The sequence below is a fragment of the Apodemus sylvaticus genome, chromosome 5 (genome assembly GCF_947179515.1).
Source record: "Apodemus sylvaticus chromosome 5, mApoSyl1.1, whole genome shotgun sequence".
NCBI classification, from domain to species: Eukaryota; Metazoa; Chordata; class Mammalia; order Rodentia; family Muridae; genus Apodemus; species Apodemus sylvaticus.
Window position 1 is genome coordinate 47,755,372 of NC_067476.1, and position 16,412 is coordinate 47,771,783.

The following is a 16,412-nucleotide window of genomic DNA, read 5'->3' on the forward strand; positions in this document are numbered from 1 at the left end:
ACACCTTCCTTTAATAACAGGAAGGAAAAAAATCAGGCACATGTAATTAGGAATTGAAAACAAACAAAATACCATAAACAGTTTTCATTTAAATACAAACAGTTCATTAAAAATCAAATGTCACTGACCTTTCTACCCCTCCTATGCGGATACCCATAGAAATGAAGAGAACCCTGATACCAAGCAAGATACAGTAGTGTTAGCTACTTTGAGAATGTTTTCTTCCTTCCTTCCTTCCTTCCTTCCTTCCTTCCTTCCTTCCTTCCTTCCTTCCTTCCTTCCTTCCTTCCCTCCCTCCCTCCCTCCCTCCCTCCCTCTTTCTTTCTTTTTCTTTCTTTCTTTCTTTCTTTCTTTCTTTCTTTCTTTCTTTCTTTCTTTCTTTCTTTCTTTCTTTCTTTCTTTCTTTCCTTTCCTCTCTCTCTCTCTCTCCCTCTCTCTCTTATAATAAAGCTCTATTGATCTTAAATATTTAACAATTCTTCCAGTAGGGTGCTAATTCTGAATATTCGTTTTATTCCAAGTCAAATACAGAAAGCACTAATGGTATGAGATAGCGGTGTTATGTACCTGCAGCTGTTGATTGTCCTTACACCTTTTATTTATTAAGACTATGCTATGTAAAACTCATAATCTTTCAGGAGTAGAATCTGCAAAATACTAGATAACACAAAAACTATGAAATCCCATAATTGGTAAGATATATAAAATAGTTATAAAAATTATGCGGGCTATTTATGTACTTCTGCTTGCAAGGCCCTAAATCACCTACCTCTTTCTATTGCCAAAAAGCCAAAATAGCTTTTTTTTTTTTAAATTGAAGTTCTTTTAATACTTACATTTTGTTAGAGAATTTTCTAAATCATGACTGATTTTGTAAAAAAAACAAAATGCAGTTTTGTATTTTTAATTTTAAGTGTGCACATGCGGGGGTGTGGGGGTGAAAGCATGCCTGAGAGAGCATCAGTTCTCCTTCTAACATGTGGGGCTCTGGGTTGAAGCTGGATAGTCAGGCTCAGATGTGAGTGCTTTTCCCTTCTGAGCCATCTCACCAGCTTCTTATTGCTTTTGGACTTTCTAACTTTAAGACCTGTTTATTTTTTTCAGATATCACTCCCCCCCATTTTGAATATATTACACATTTATTTTTCTTTCCTAAACTTTATTCTTACATGGTTTTCTCCTTGGATAGTCTCTGGAAATACTGCCTTTTCTCTTTATACAGTAAGAATGCACTATATATATATATATATATATATATATATATATATATATATATATATATATATATATATAATTTAAAAATAACAAGCCATGTCAAAACCTTCATATTAAAAAAGAAATCAAAGGAATAGGGTCTACATCTCAGTTCTTAACTGTAAAGATATGGGCTTACTGTCAGCATAGAAAGTTTGGAAAGGGATGGCTTAGTAAGATGGGTCAACTGACTGACGGGAAGGAAGAAACAGAAAACTGCAAAGGTCTGAATATTCTCTATAGTGAAAATGTGGTGATAGTAGACGAGTCTGCTGTACAGCGAGCAACCTTTTATAGAGTCTAAGAAGTTTGTGCAACATGAATAGCAGCATAAAAATAAAAAGAAAGAACCATACTGAGTTCCAAATCATTTATCAGAAAATAATGTAACTATGATTTTTCTTTTTGCTTTTCTTTTCTTTTCTTTTCTTAACACTCACAAAAAACCTTGTGAGGTGGCTCTTACTATCTCCATCGGAGAACAGGGGTCATTTGGGCACTGTACCTTTCTTCTATATGCCTTTGTGTAAACGTATTTAATTTGGTTTTCCTTGTTTCTAGAAACTAAGTGTGGAAGGTTTTAAGTAGTCCTTGGGCTGTTTTGATAGTGACACACCATTTTGGCGTATCTGCACTGGAAAATTAAAATACTCTACAAGGAAGGATTATTAGAGTTTGAGGGAAAAGATTGGGACAGGCAAATAAAGTTTCTGTTTTCGTTTCCTGCCCAACAGTGTCACTTAATGTTTAGTCACATTCGCACACGAACTCTTAAAACCTTTTGGATCAGTTAGACTTGATGCTCTCCATATGAGTAAATAAAACCAACGTGCAAGGGCTTGGTAAATTAACGAGCCTGCTTAAACTGTCACTGTCTGATTTCCTTTGGTTTTATTTGGATACATTCCCGTGGAGGTGGTTGTTTTGCGGGGTTGACGTTTATATGGAGAGCAAGCAAGGAAGGTCCACTCTGCAAGGAACTTTGAAAATGCTCCTCAGTGTATCTCCTTCCTAGCTTGGGCACCTCCAGGCTGATCACTAGTAGAGGTACCACTTTTCAGTTGCCAAACCTAGAAGGACGGGGGCGCTGTCTGGTGACTTCCTTCAAGGCGGCGACCACCTCCAGGGATTCGCTCTCCAGTAGCGCAGCTTCTGCTCGTGTCCCAAGACCTCTGCATAGTGATGCCAGGACAGTGAACGTCCGTGCTAAGGCTCTGGGGACAGTCACCCGGGAGTGTCGGGTCACGCCAAGATGCTCTCCGCGGGTAGTCAGAAAGCGCCCCGGGCCCAGATTTGTGGACCAGGCTTCTTTCCTGTGTCTTGGGCTCCGGGGCCCGAGTCCCCCACCCGTCGCCCCAGCCCTGCCTCCCCCTCCATCCCACACCCCAGCAGCATCCTCTCCCGGAAACAAGCCTGCTGAGCAAAGGCGGAGGCAAACCTTGGGCCTTCCGCTCTGATTGGTCTCCCCCCGCCGCGCGGGGCGAGGCGGCGATTGGCTGCCGGGCGTTGTCAGTCGCCGAGGCCAGAGCCTTCGCCGGGGAAGCGCAACCCGGCTCCGGTGCTCTGGCTGCCGCCGCGGCTGCTCGGCTGGTGCAGCTGAGCGAGCCCGCGCGGGCGCCACCGCCGCCTCCGCCGCCGTCCACTGAGCGCTGCCAGCACCGCGGGGCTTGCAGGAGGCCGCCGGGAGGGGCGGGCGCTGGAGCGGAGCACGAGGAGGCGGAGGCGGAGGAGAAGTGATGCTGGCGCCAGGGATCCGGGCAGCGGCAGCGGAGAATAAGCATCTTCGGGACCCTGGCTGCAGCCTCCCCGTGGCCCGCGGGCCAGCAGAACGGTCAGAGACGGCGCGTCCCGCGGGTAAGGTGCGGCTCTCCAAACCGCTTTGTGATCTTGGGGTGCTTATAAGCACCTAGTGGCCGGAGCATCCGGACAAGGATGTTTGGGACCTAGACCGCGAGTTCTGCTGCCTGGCCAGGCTGATGCTCGAGCCAGTGCGGCTTCAGCTCCTGCCTTCTCGCTTAGGCAGTGACAGACTTTGACAGCGCGTGGATGGCATTGTGTGTTGTGAGAGTGTGGGTATGTGTGTGCGCGCGCACACGCACGAGGTTTGGGGCACTTTGATGGGAGAGGAATAGGTTCCCTTTATGTGGACTGATGTCCTTCAAGGATCCCGGCTGGAATGGAATGAACAGGATGTTTTGAGCGCGCCAGGAGGGAGAACTCGGCGCACTGGAAAGTCTCTTCTGGTACAGAAGGAGCCCGGCAAATTGAACTTTATTGCCTTAATGAAAAGGAGCCCTTGGGTCTAGCGCACTAGGGGAGAAGCGCATTCACCACGGCGGCTCCCCAAAGTCTCACTTTACGCAAGGGACTTTGGAGCAGAAAGTAATGGTTGATCCGCCTTGCTGAAGCAGAGAAGTTGATAAGGGGCGAGGGCTAGAGGCTAGACTTGGGGACTGGCCACTTTTAGGTGACAGAAACACCGCGTGAGAGGCTCAGTTCACTTTTCAGGAGCGCAGATTTGGGGTGAAGTAAATTCCACTCCAAAAGATTGTGTCTTTGGGCTCAGGTGGTCGCAACTGGACAATTGGGCAGAGGTGGAGTGATGCTAGCTAGTGTGGACATTGGAGGAATGTCCAGGAGGAGGCACTTCCTCCCTCACAGCCTTGACAGGTGTGTCATCTTGTTTGGGACTGGTGTGTCCTGGGACAGATACTGGGCGAGCGGCTGCGCAGTCAGAAACTTCAAGCCGGCTGGGGTCTGGGCCACCAGACTTGGAACACATTAATTTAAAGGTAACCAGGTTTTATACCCAGCTTCTTCCAGGACGTATGCTGATCTTTGTTTTTGTTTTTTTTCTCACATGATCCGTATTGTGAAGCCATTTCAAGTCCCCACGTACACTGCAACCCTTTCCGCAGAAGACGAAATTTATGCTCTGCTATTTCTGGGTAGTGCTCTGAGGCTGAGTCCGGATCTCACTGCTCAGGACAGTGGTTCCCCGATCCCTGTTAGGATGCACAAACTTAGTGTTAGAGACTTTTCTCTGGGATCTATTGTCTCCGTAGGGATCTCTTCTTTCGAAACTTCGTGAAATATTTCAGCACCGAGGAACTTTCCCCTCCCTGGCTCAGACAGGGAAAGACTCCTGTCTGTGACCAGAGATGGGATTGCAGGCAGCTGTAGAGGTGGGGAGGGCAGCTCCCCTGGCTGGCAGGGCTGGGAAAACCAAAACTGATTCCACATAGGGATCTGGATCTTGAACTGCCTGCACCACTTTCCCTGTTTGGAGCTGGGTTATCCTTTAAAATGGGGGAATCTCTTGTCCAGCCACTGGAAAAAAATTCATAGAAACACAACAACAACAACAACAAAGCTAGACTCAGAAGCAGTTTTTCTTGGGCTCCTTTCTGGTTTGCTTGAACAGTGAAAAACGAAAGCATGGCACCCCATAGGAATAGTGTGGGCAGCAAGGAGGGAGCTGTTCAAAACCCCCATCTTTGTAGTTTGCAAAGCAAAGACTCTATTTCCCCATCAGTTTAGTAACCACGTTATTCTAAAACGAGATGAGCAGCTTACAGTAGCAGTGATCCTAGTTTCGTGTTTGAGGCTGGTTACTTTATTAGAAATTGCTCCTGAATATTTTCTTTTAATATTCATGACTTCTGGCTCCAAAGCCTCTTTTTCTGATATATTTAAGGTATATGCTGTTCGATTTCTAGGGAAGATTCACCTGCCTCCAGGTAATTTTTTTTTTAAAATTATAACAACTTTTAAATTGTTGCAACATTCAGGACTTTATGGATGTAATTAACATACTAAAGGGTTGTTTTTAGTTTGTGGGATTTATTTTTTATTTTTTGCTCAGATCTGTGGGCAGACTAAAAATCTGTGTGTGAAAGTACTAAGTTTATAATGTGGTGCACCTTATTGATAAATAATCCCAAAGAAACTTAAATCCAAAGGAATTAAATACTGGCATCTAATATTAAAAATGGGACTGCTTGGAAGAATCTTAGCATTTGGCTAATAAAGCGCTGTTTTTCATGTTGTTATCAAGTAACTTCTAAGTAGATTACATTATATATTAGGGTAAGTTACAAGTCTTAGAATAGAATAATGTCCTTATTTTATGGTGGCCTTTTAAAGGAGGGTTTCTACTTTGAAAACTAATTCCTTTAGGAGAGGTAAATTTTGTGAACAACGAGAGTAAATATATTAAAGCTCAGAGAGTGATGCGCATGCTCATAAATTAGGATAAAAGTAGATGTTTATGTGCAAGCGCAATGACACTGGCCGTAGGGTGGGGAGGAGGAGACAGCACCATTTGCTGGTAGCAATGGGTGGAGGAGCCGCTAGTTTCTATAAGCAATTCAAGTTCTCCCAAGTCTTCAGATTTACTTCAGTCATGGGCATGCTCTACTTCAGGGAAGCCCATGAGCTTAGGCTGCCTTATATTCCAGACAGATTTTACTAACTCAACTAAAGGTCAAGTTGTCAAATCTCCAGGCCTCCAAATTCTCTCTTGGACCACTATCAAATTTTAATTATAGCATTTACTGATTAATTCTTCTAAAAAGGTCATGCTTTGTATGACAAACAATGCAGTTGGTCCAATTATGAAACAGAACATGTATGTTAAATAATCAAAATAAGAACATATTCACAAAAGTGATAAATTGAATTATCTTGTAGAATATTCCTTTTTTTTCCCCCTGATGAAGTCAATTCTTTTTCTAAAATGAAGAATCTTAGGAGAGTTGTAAATCCCAACCAGTAGTAAATCAGAAAGTTACTTTTATCTTGTCATTGTTTGACTGTCCTTATCTCTCTACATGCATGTATGCTTGTGTATGCTCTACACACACATGCAAGCACACAGACATACAGACACACACATGCAGAGCTAGGAGGAATATGATTGCTATGCATTTGAAACAAATTTACAAGCCCATTCTGTACGATAAATATTATTCATTTGGCAATATTGTCAACCCTTTTAGTAATCTGTTATTGGTTATGATGCTGTCTTAATCAAGTAAATTTTAGCAAATTGTACTTTGTTCCTATTGTGTACGTGAATGTTACTGCAGATGTTAGCACTTTATCACAGAATAAAGACAGAGTCAACTTCCTTTCTGTGCTATTCAGAAAGATAGATCATAATGAAAAACAATAAAGAAATCTCTCTTCCAACATGTATTTTCCACACCCTTACTCAGTTGTTTTTTTTTTTTTTTTTTTTTTTTTTTTGCATTTAGTTATCTGTTACACTATTACACACTGATTCATGTATCCTTCTCAGGACTTGAATTAGTGTTGAGTTGTCAATCAGTCATAAACTTAACCCCAGGCCTGCTGGTCTTGCAGCTCTGTATGAGGCCCCTGAGAACACACACTGGACATGCGTGTTCAGGGAAAGAATGGAGCCACCAAGACAATCAGTTAATGGAAGGACAAGATCTCTATTCCTTAAAATGTTTAATGCATTCAGGCATGGTGGCACACACTTGTAATTCTAGCCTTCCTTCAGGAAACTGAGGCAAAAGGATTGTGAATCCTTGGCTTAAACAAATTGTGAATCAACCCAGAATATGTTTCAGAGGGATTAACACGTGAAACATTTGACTGTTAGCATAATTGATTTAGATCAATAGCCTTTAAAAGGTATTTATGACTATCCGAATTCAACTTAAAAATGTCTTCCAAGGGAATTGAGTGATTTGGTAATGGCTAAGGATGGATTCAAAGGCATAATTTTAATGAAGAAATTCTACTTTGCTGATCATGACAAATCCATGGCCTTAGTAGACACCAGTGACAAGCCCTGGATTGGGGTGGGGGTCAATGTTGCCATTAAAATTATTATCAGTAAAAGACTTATGGTCTGATTTTCTGGTAAGAAATGCCAAAACCTTTGAGGAAAGTTTGTCTTTAGTTAAAAATTAAGTAGGCTATCCAGCCAGTTCAACTAAAAATAACATTTGGCATAACTCTGTCTTCGTTCCATTTCTGTGTGTGCTTGTGTGTGTGTGTGTGTGTGTGTGTGTGTGTGTTTATGTAATAATTCCAATTTCACTTTCTGTGCTTCCTTCTATCCCATTATTTTTTGAATGTTTAGCTTATGTCTAAAAGGATCATTATCACTTGCCCCATAGGAACAGCGGACTCCGCTTAATTTGAGAAAACTAGTTGGTAAATAATATATTCATATTAGAGCACAGGGAAGTTTATGTTCTCAAAAAGTCGTGCTGCATGAAAAGAGAGACTAGCAGTCTGCTCTGCAGCCCTAGCACGATGAGAAATTAGCGTGAGATGTGTAGTGCTAATGTTTAGTTCTCGATGTCTTTTCATCATCTAAGAAAACTTTCTGAGTTGCAGTGACCTAGGCTACATTTATAAGAGACGGAAAGCCTTCTGATAGTACCATATTCATCGTCCATTCTCTAGAGCCAAGAGTATGTAAGCCCCATACCCTAAGCACCCCCCTTCTAAGGCCATCACTCCTCCTTTCTTTCCCAAATGCAAACTTTAGAAAAACCAGTGTTTTTAAAACAAAAGGAAGTTGGTACGAGTTTATACATAACACACCCAAGCTCTTGGTGAAGCTGTTTGATAGGAGCTAAACAGTCATCAAGGGTAAGGATCTGTGAGTCTTCTCTGCGAATAAGGATGAATTTTACTTAACGTCAGTGAGAGTGGAGCTAGGCATAGGGGAACCAGTGATTGAAACAGTTGATCGGCCTGTACATTTAGTTTGAAGGTTAATATTTTGTAAAATAGCCAGGAAAAGAGAAATGACAGCATCCACTCATTTGCACATATAGTATCTTAAAATAGCTTAATAAAAAAATTATATTGCATTGGTTAATACCCTGGTAGAAACAAAAAGAGATAAATTGTGTTATATTTAGAAATGTCATGTAAGATCTGTTGGGTTTTACATAATTTGCAATGAAATATTTCTATCTATAGCAGTTCTTGTATCTATAAACTATAGATGTATATGAACTCTAATGTGTAGATTCACAGTGTCTGCTCTACATGCTATAATCTCTAAACCAATATTGTTTCCTTTCTTTTTTTTTTAGAATTCTGTTCACTGATTTTTTTTTAATTTTATTCGATATATTTTTTTTATTTACATTTCAAATGATTTCCCCTTTTCTGGTTCCCCACTCCCCGAAAGTCACATAAGCCCCCTTATTGTTTCCTTTCTGAAGTCTCTGAAATTCAATATTGGTAGATGAATTTCAGGGACCCTGAGAAATTCCAAAATTGTTGACAAGCGTTTATTGGTTTTGTTCTGAAATGTTTTAGAGTAAGGTCACTATGGCAGATAAAAATTTAAAAGCTACTAATCTGTTAATTTTATAAAATGAAAATGGGAACATTAACAGAAATTCACCACGCATACCACAAAACAAAAATTTCCCAGCAGAGAGGGATCACAGGAACACATGATGAACGAATGATGAAGGAATTGTAAAGAACTAGCGTCTGTCTTTCCATCAGATAACAACCTGCGCAGAGAAACGATTGTCATAAAAGACTGGTTTCTAGCTGGAGAGATGGTTTGTAAATTATATATACTGCATTTGATCCTGAGTTCTCTCTAGCTTACCCCTCTGATGGTCAGCACTTCCCTGACTTATATTGTATAAATGACACAGAGCTTGACTCAGTTCTCCACGAGTCTAGGCTTTCAGGCAACTGTCCCTGTGCCCTAGACTCAGTAAGGACAAATACCAGAGGCAGAGTTCCTTACTATGCAATCGTGTGTACGTTTCAGTTGTGTTAGACAGGAAAGAACAGGCTAAATACATATGGGTGTGTCATGGGTTCATGAACACTGCATGGACTATACTTAGGCTGCCCTCTCATGAGTAGTCAGAGAGTAGGTGTGCAGTGTGGACCACTACTCCATACTCAGGCCTAGGAGATGGAAACAACAATAATTACTTGAATAATCCAATATTTGAGTATATACATGGGTCAAATATAAGTAACACCTGTTCATTTCTCTGGGTGAATTCAGCTGTCTAATTACAAAAGAGACAGCAGCTAACAAACAATGGACTGCATCTTTAAAACTGTTTTAGTAACTATTTTGGCCTAATTTCCTAATGATAACCTTTTAGTTTCTAAACTTGCTGACTAAAGTACAAAATAGGCCAATCCTGAAATTACTTGTTGAGCTAAAAATAGTTATTTCCTTCTGATGGGATGCTGCTTTTTACCTTTGGTGTACTTATTCCTGCAGGTGACCTCTCCTCTCCTTCTCCCCTCTTCTGTCCTCTGACCTACCCTTCCTATCTCTCTTCCCTTGTATACATACAAACAGACACACACACACACACACACACACACACACACATATGCAGATCTATATTTCAGCTCTTATATGTTGAGTGTTCCATTTATCCTACACCGTGAAACTTTCTTCTTCGTATGTCATATGAAGCCAATATCAGAGGACATTAAAACCGAAAACTTTACTAAAGGATATTCGCAATAAACATAAGTAAATGTGTAAGTGCTTATGTGCATGTATGTTCAAATGGAATTATATAGAGACATAATTCCATTAATTACAAAGAGGGCACCACAAAATTTACAGAGATTCTGAGATTTATCAAAGACTGAAGATGTAGTTAAGTGGTAGAGCACTTGCTGCTTAGCATATTAGTTGCTTAAATGCTAAGCACAAAAACATCATTATTTATCTAAAATACCAAGTGGATTTTATTTGCCAGTAGGTTCAAATACAAATCACACTGAGGAATTAACCTGTGAAATCAATGATTTGGGATAGGGGATTTCTGGGAGGGGGGAAAACTGGGAAAGGGGATAACATTTGAAATGTAAATAAAGAAAATATCCAATAAAAAATGATATCACAACTGTAACAATTTCTCCACCCATTCCCAGACATTATTAACAGACAAATAGCCATGGAGGAAAGAATAAAGACCACAGACAAAAACTTGAGAACAAAACACACGATTTTATAATAATTACAGATCTGTGTCAAACTAAGAAAATGTGATTAGAATCCAATTACAGGAAACAGGGTGATTACTGGAGTCGATATATGACCATATTTCATTCTAAAATTTAGAGCACACAAAGTGAATAGTTAGCATAAAATGTTCTGAAACTAACTGACACTAGAGACTTATTATCCATAAACACATGGAGAAAATATAAAGTTTCGACCTTATACAAGTTAACATTTCACCTGTATAAATGCCTAAGTATAATTATACATAGATTAAATAGGACATATTAATATGCACAAATTACCAATGATGACTTAACATCCAACCTTACAGGGCTTATTTGTGTTTTCTGTGAATGGAGGACTTTTCAATGGTATAATTCTTAGTTCCTGTTTATCCCCCTCCATGGACTGAAAGTTATTCAAGAGTGTTTGAGAGTCATAGTCACTATTTACTCTGGGAACATTGAATGTAATTAGGCACAGTGAGTACCATTATCATACAAAAACCTTTAAATACCACAACAGCAAGGGTGTGCAGAAAATACTTCCATAATTTGCAAATAAAAAATAATCCCAAAAAGTATTTATGTCCTATTGATAAAAACATAGGCAAACTTCTGATGAGACACTTCTAAAACTCTAACCGAAGTACCAAAGTTCTTAAATGAATGTTGTTTCTTTTATAAAGGTTAATCAAAAGGACAAGGAAGAGGCAGAGTGCAGAGACTCCTGAATTTCTGATAAGGCTGTTTGGGCACTGATGTTTATACACATCAAAAATGGGGATGAAGTTTGTAGCTTACAGAATCAAAAGCAACAGAGAGGGTCAGAATGGTTACAGAGATCTTAGGAGAAACTGATCAGGTCTTTTCTAGGTCCTATCACCAATGCTAAGAATTAGCCTCAGTTCCTTTCAGTCTTCCCTTGCTTCCAACCAACTTTACTAGACTGGGGAATGAACCTGGACCAGGTCAGGGTGCATACTGATGTTGGAGCTCTTGGTCAGGCAGCATCTTAAGTTTTAGCCTGTGAGAACCATATTTTAAGGAAAACCAGAAAATTGCTAGTAACAGGAATGGAAGATACATACTGGACATGTCCAAACCCCAAACAGTCAGAGTGTATATGAAACGCTTTAAAAACTCACTTTGTTTCAGTAATAGAACTTCATTAATATACACGACATTAACTGGAGACAAACACAGTTTCATTAAAGTACCCCTTGAGAAATGTGGACATCGGAATAATTCATTTATTCAATCAAGGGGAGATGAGTAAAGAGTGTGTCATACAATTACGCTTTAGTTTTAACTTGTATTCTTTGCATTATTTTGAAAGATTAGCAATTATATCAAGCTTCACTTATGAAATAAAAATATGCAAAATATGTTATGGAGGAATATCTTATGTATGTATATATGCAAGCTTAGGTAAAATACTAGCATGTATTATTTTAAAGAGTATAATTGTGGATATCGTAGTTTTAAGGATAAGAAATGGAGTCCCCACACACTCAGTGGAGAAATGGAAGGGAGGAAGGGGAAGAATTGTGGGAGGAGGTAACCAGGAGGAGGGCAGTGAGTGGCATGTAAAGTAATTAAGAAAAAAAATAAAATTAAATTAAAAAGGAATGACCTTTCATAGGAATTGGCCCTACGTTATGATTGACTGTTTCATTCCTATTGATAATCAATTAGAAATCCTAAAAAAGCAAATCATAGCTGGGGACGCATGTCAGCAGCAAAGCACTTACTCAGAAGGCTCTGTGTCTGGCGGGAAGATGAGAGTCATCCTGACACAGGCGCAGAGCAAATTTGCCTTTGTTCAGCCTTTGTCTTCTCTCGTGGCCCTCAGAAGAGTGAATGATGCCTACTGTTACTGATACGGAGGTTTTTTACTTCTGGCTTTCTAATCAAGTTCTTAGCCCTTCCATGCTCTAAAGTGCCGGGTAATAATACTTTTTCTCTTCTTTTTTTTTTATTCGATATATTTTTTTAATATATATTTTTATTTTCTATATTCTTTGTTTACAATCCAAAAGCTTTCCTTCTTTCCAGTCCCCCCCCCCCCTATATGTCCCATAAATCCTCTTCTCTCCATCCATTCTCCTATCTTTCCCCCACCCTTTTCTCTGTCCTGGTACTCCCCTACTATGCTGGATCAAGCCTTTCCAGGATTAGGGCCCTCTTCTTCCTTCTTCATGGGAATCATTTGATATGCTAATTGTATCTCACTTAAACTAACTCTTAATGCTTTATGGTAGATATTTCCATAATGAGATAGGGAAATTTAAAAAGATGATAAAAATATCGTTTATATTAGGTGATATGGCCTATGGTAGTGAGATATCATTTAAAACAGGAAAGTAATTAAAATGTAATAATACAACACTCATTTTCCATGAGTTAATTTATTACCTTGATGGAAAACAGGAAGGAAGTGTATGAAACGTGTGTCTTCAGCACTCAATGTGTGAAGAAAATGCTCTCTATGGAGTCATATTCCATATCACAGTCAGTCTTGTTGTTTTCCTCGTGATTAGCATATCCTCTATAAAGAGGTAAGTTCTGTCCTCTCCAAGAGGCTGCAAGGGTACCCTGTTGTTTCTGAAACACTACATTTTACAGTTGTATGCACCTACATCGCTTGTCAAATAAGCTTTATTTTGATTTTATTTTGTTTAAATTTTATTTACTCTTTATTTTACACTCCAGATTTTATGCCTCTCCCAGTCTACCCTCTGACTGAGAGGTGTACCCATACCTCTCCCCTACCCTACCGCCTCACTCTGTCTCCATGAGGATGTCCCTGCAACCACCTACCCCATTAGACCTCACCACTTCCTGGGGCCTCCAATCTCTTGAGGGTCAGGTGTATCTTCTCTGACAGAGTTCAGACCTGACAGTCCTCTGTTGTATATGTGTTGGAGGCCTCATGTCAGTTGGTGTATGCTGCCTGATTGGTAGTCAGTGTCTGACCAATCTTAGGGGTCCAGGTTAGTTGAGACTGCTGGTCCTCCCACAGGGTCTCCCTCCTCCTCAGCTTCTTCCAGAGTTTTCCTAATTCAACCACAGTGGTCAGCAGCTTCTGTCCATAGTTGGGTGTAAATATCTGCATCTGACTCTTTTAGCTGTTTGTTGGGTCTTATGGAGGGTGTTCATGATACTCCCCCTTTTGAAAAAAGCTAATTCTTAATTTTTCCATCTTTTTAAAAATTTTATTTATTATATGTAAGCACACTTGAGCTGTCTTCAAACACTCCAGAAGAGGGCACCAGATCTCATTATGGATGGTTGTGAGCTACTGTGTGGTTGCTGGGATTTGAAGTCAGGACCTTTGGAAGAGTAGTTAGTCAGTGCTCTTAACCACTGAGGCATCTCTCTAGCCCAAATTCCTCCATCTTAAAGATATTTTTTTCTGAGACAGGCATGGCAATGAGGAGGAGAGATTGTGAACTTACGGCGGAGAATGATGTCATGTGAGCTGGGTGAGCTGGGGTGCCGCTTCATTCTATCTTTTTCCACGACTGCATCAAGGGCACACTTGTGTAGAGCTAAAACTTCTTTTCCCCTGTACTACAGTTTTTAGAGATGCCATTGATGGACCTGTCACCTTTTGTTCCTATTTAAACACACATATTTAACTCTACATTCTAGTTTGCCCAAAAACTGATTGATACGTGAAATAGTTGCAATTTAACAGCTTCCCAACTAAAGAAACATTTTCATTTACATTTTACTGTTCAGTTCATTATTATAAGTAGGAACAACACAACAAAAAATTGAAAACGAAGTAAAATATCACTTTAGTAAATGGGTAAATTATTCTTGTCTCATTAAGCTTTTTATTGAGAATAATAAAAGCTGGTAATTTTGGAATCATATTACATTTTAGAAACAGAATTCCTAATCAGTTTACAACCATTATATTATTTAATACTTAGCAAAACATAAGGAAATAAATGACATTTATCTCCGTTTATGTGGATATTGAAACTGAGGACGAGAGATAAATTATATAACATTTTTAGGATGGAACCATGAAAATTTAACACCAGAGCCTCAAACAAAAGTATACTTTTCTCTCTTATATGCTTCTGGATAGAGGTTTCATTTTTTTCCCTATTTTAGACAAACCTAGTGAAGGAAGCAAAATAGTTGTGTTTGTACTTACAAACACAACTGCATTATGGCATTTATATGTACTAGAAATTATGCATACAGAGAAATCTAATGAGGTTTGAGGCAACCCTATAGTCCTCAGATGGTGCAAGACATTTCGCTCTGCAGGATTTATGGTTTCTACCATGTGCCTTCTCACATACAGTAGTATTTTGCTATTTCACACTGCAGTTTAAATTGTGATATACAAAGTAAATGACTTCTTAAAAAAGGGTCATACAGCTTTAGTTCTGAAATGCATATTTATTTTTGCCTACCTTAAAATAATTACACAGAATGTTGCATCAACAGCAATTCTTTAAATAGGTATGATTTGTTAGTACCTTCTATATACAAGTACAGATTTGGAATAAAGCAATAAGAAAGGCAAAGCCTCTACACTCCTGCAAACCATATCTCAAAGAGGTGGTGGAGGGACAGAGGGATGGAAGGAGGAAGGAAGGGAGGAGGAAGGGAAGGAAGAAGAGAAGGAGAAGGGAGAAAGAACACAGATTATACACGACCATACTTTAGGAAGTGTGCATCCTATGTATAAAAGGAAGATAGCGGATGGGTAAAAGTGTTACAGACTGTGGAAAGAGCCTTTAAATAGGGTAGCTCAGAATAGAAGTCAAAAGATGTGGAATTTGATCAGAGACCTGGGTTAAATGAGGGCCAGGTCATGTTACTGGGGGAGGAATTTGAAGAGTTTTAGAAAGCTTCAGCCTGGCATGCTATAAGCACCTTGATCAGCACCCGTAGCACTAGGGCAAGTAGGAGATGGGAACAGGGGGTAAAGTTAGCATCAGTGCATGAGCAGAAGGGTTTTAACTCTTCATATGACTGAGTTTTGAACTGGAATGGGCTGACATGGTCTATTCCATATGGGTAATGCAAGAATCCCAGTGGGAGATCACTTAGGGGCGAGTGCAGAGTCTTGGTAAAATACAAGAGAGTTGGGAATCCTGGACAAGAAGCACTTGAGTTGTGTCCAGCATGTCTAGACAAATCTCACTTTTACTCAACCTCATATAGAAAGGAAATGGCAGGCACCAAGGTGACATCTGAAACGATTTCAAGGATTTAGCATGTATGTGCATTTTATTTTTAATGATGCTACTTATCAATAATTAAGAAATTAGATGATTTTAATATTTACAAGTTATATATGCTAATTAGCATTTTTATTTAATATGGTCTCTTTCCACATAGATTATTATTCGCTGACCTGAAAATATTCTATAGTCATGTGAGGAATTTTATTGTGAGGATATACTTTTAATCTTTTTAATCCTTGTAAAATACACATTAGCTACCATGTTAAGCTAGGCAGTCTCTGGCATTATTTGAGGCAAGTCTGGATAAAAGGTTCAGAGACTGAGCGTGTCTGTGTCCATCTGTCTGTCTGTCTGTCTATCTGTCTGTCTATATATTGTTAAGAGGTACTCCTTTCCCCCTGAATCGTTATGTTCTGCTTATTTATGGTTGACTTAATTCTCAGATATTCTTTATTCATATTTCTATATCATATATAAAATGGTATAAACAGAAGTGGAAGCCATAGGTGGAAAAGGTTAACAGTATTTAACTATTAAGTCAAATAAGGTTATATATAATGTGTACATTGTTCTCTTGCAGTTTCATTGTAATTTTAAAATAGTTTTAAATTAAGAAACAAAAATAGACACAGTAGGACTTAAAGTATTGAAATTATGACATATAAAGTATAATACCACTGCTACTAAAAAAATAAATAGCAATTTATTTTTAATCAAAATAAAAAATAATCCATGAACATTTTGCATGAAGGCAACAGAACATATTTGAAAACTAACCATGTTGAAATTAGGAATGAAAGATGAAATCGTTGGAACTCAGAAACATCTCAGGCTGGACAACAGAAGAGAATCTGGTGGCTGAAAGTGGGGGTGGGGCATATGAATGGGGATCATAATACGAAACAGGAAGAGGTGACAGCATGGGCTTCATGGATCTGA

The 16,412-nt window shown here is 39.4% G+C and overlaps 1 protein-coding gene across 3 annotated transcripts in view; it reads left to right on the plus strand.

Annotated features, from left to right (window-relative positions):
• The first annotated feature begins 2,789 nt into the window (after nucleotides 1–2,789).
• B3galt1 (beta-1,3-galactosyltransferase 1) overlaps nucleotides 2,790–16,412 on the plus strand; it is a 584,427-nt gene continuing 570,804 nt past the window's right edge. For all 3 annotated transcript variants that reach the window (XR_007977869.1, XM_052182620.1, XM_052182621.1), the window contains exon 1: nucleotides 2,790–3,108. The gene's annotated coding sequence lies outside the window, so the exon portion shown is untranslated. The remainder of the gene's footprint in view (nucleotides 3,109–16,412) is intronic.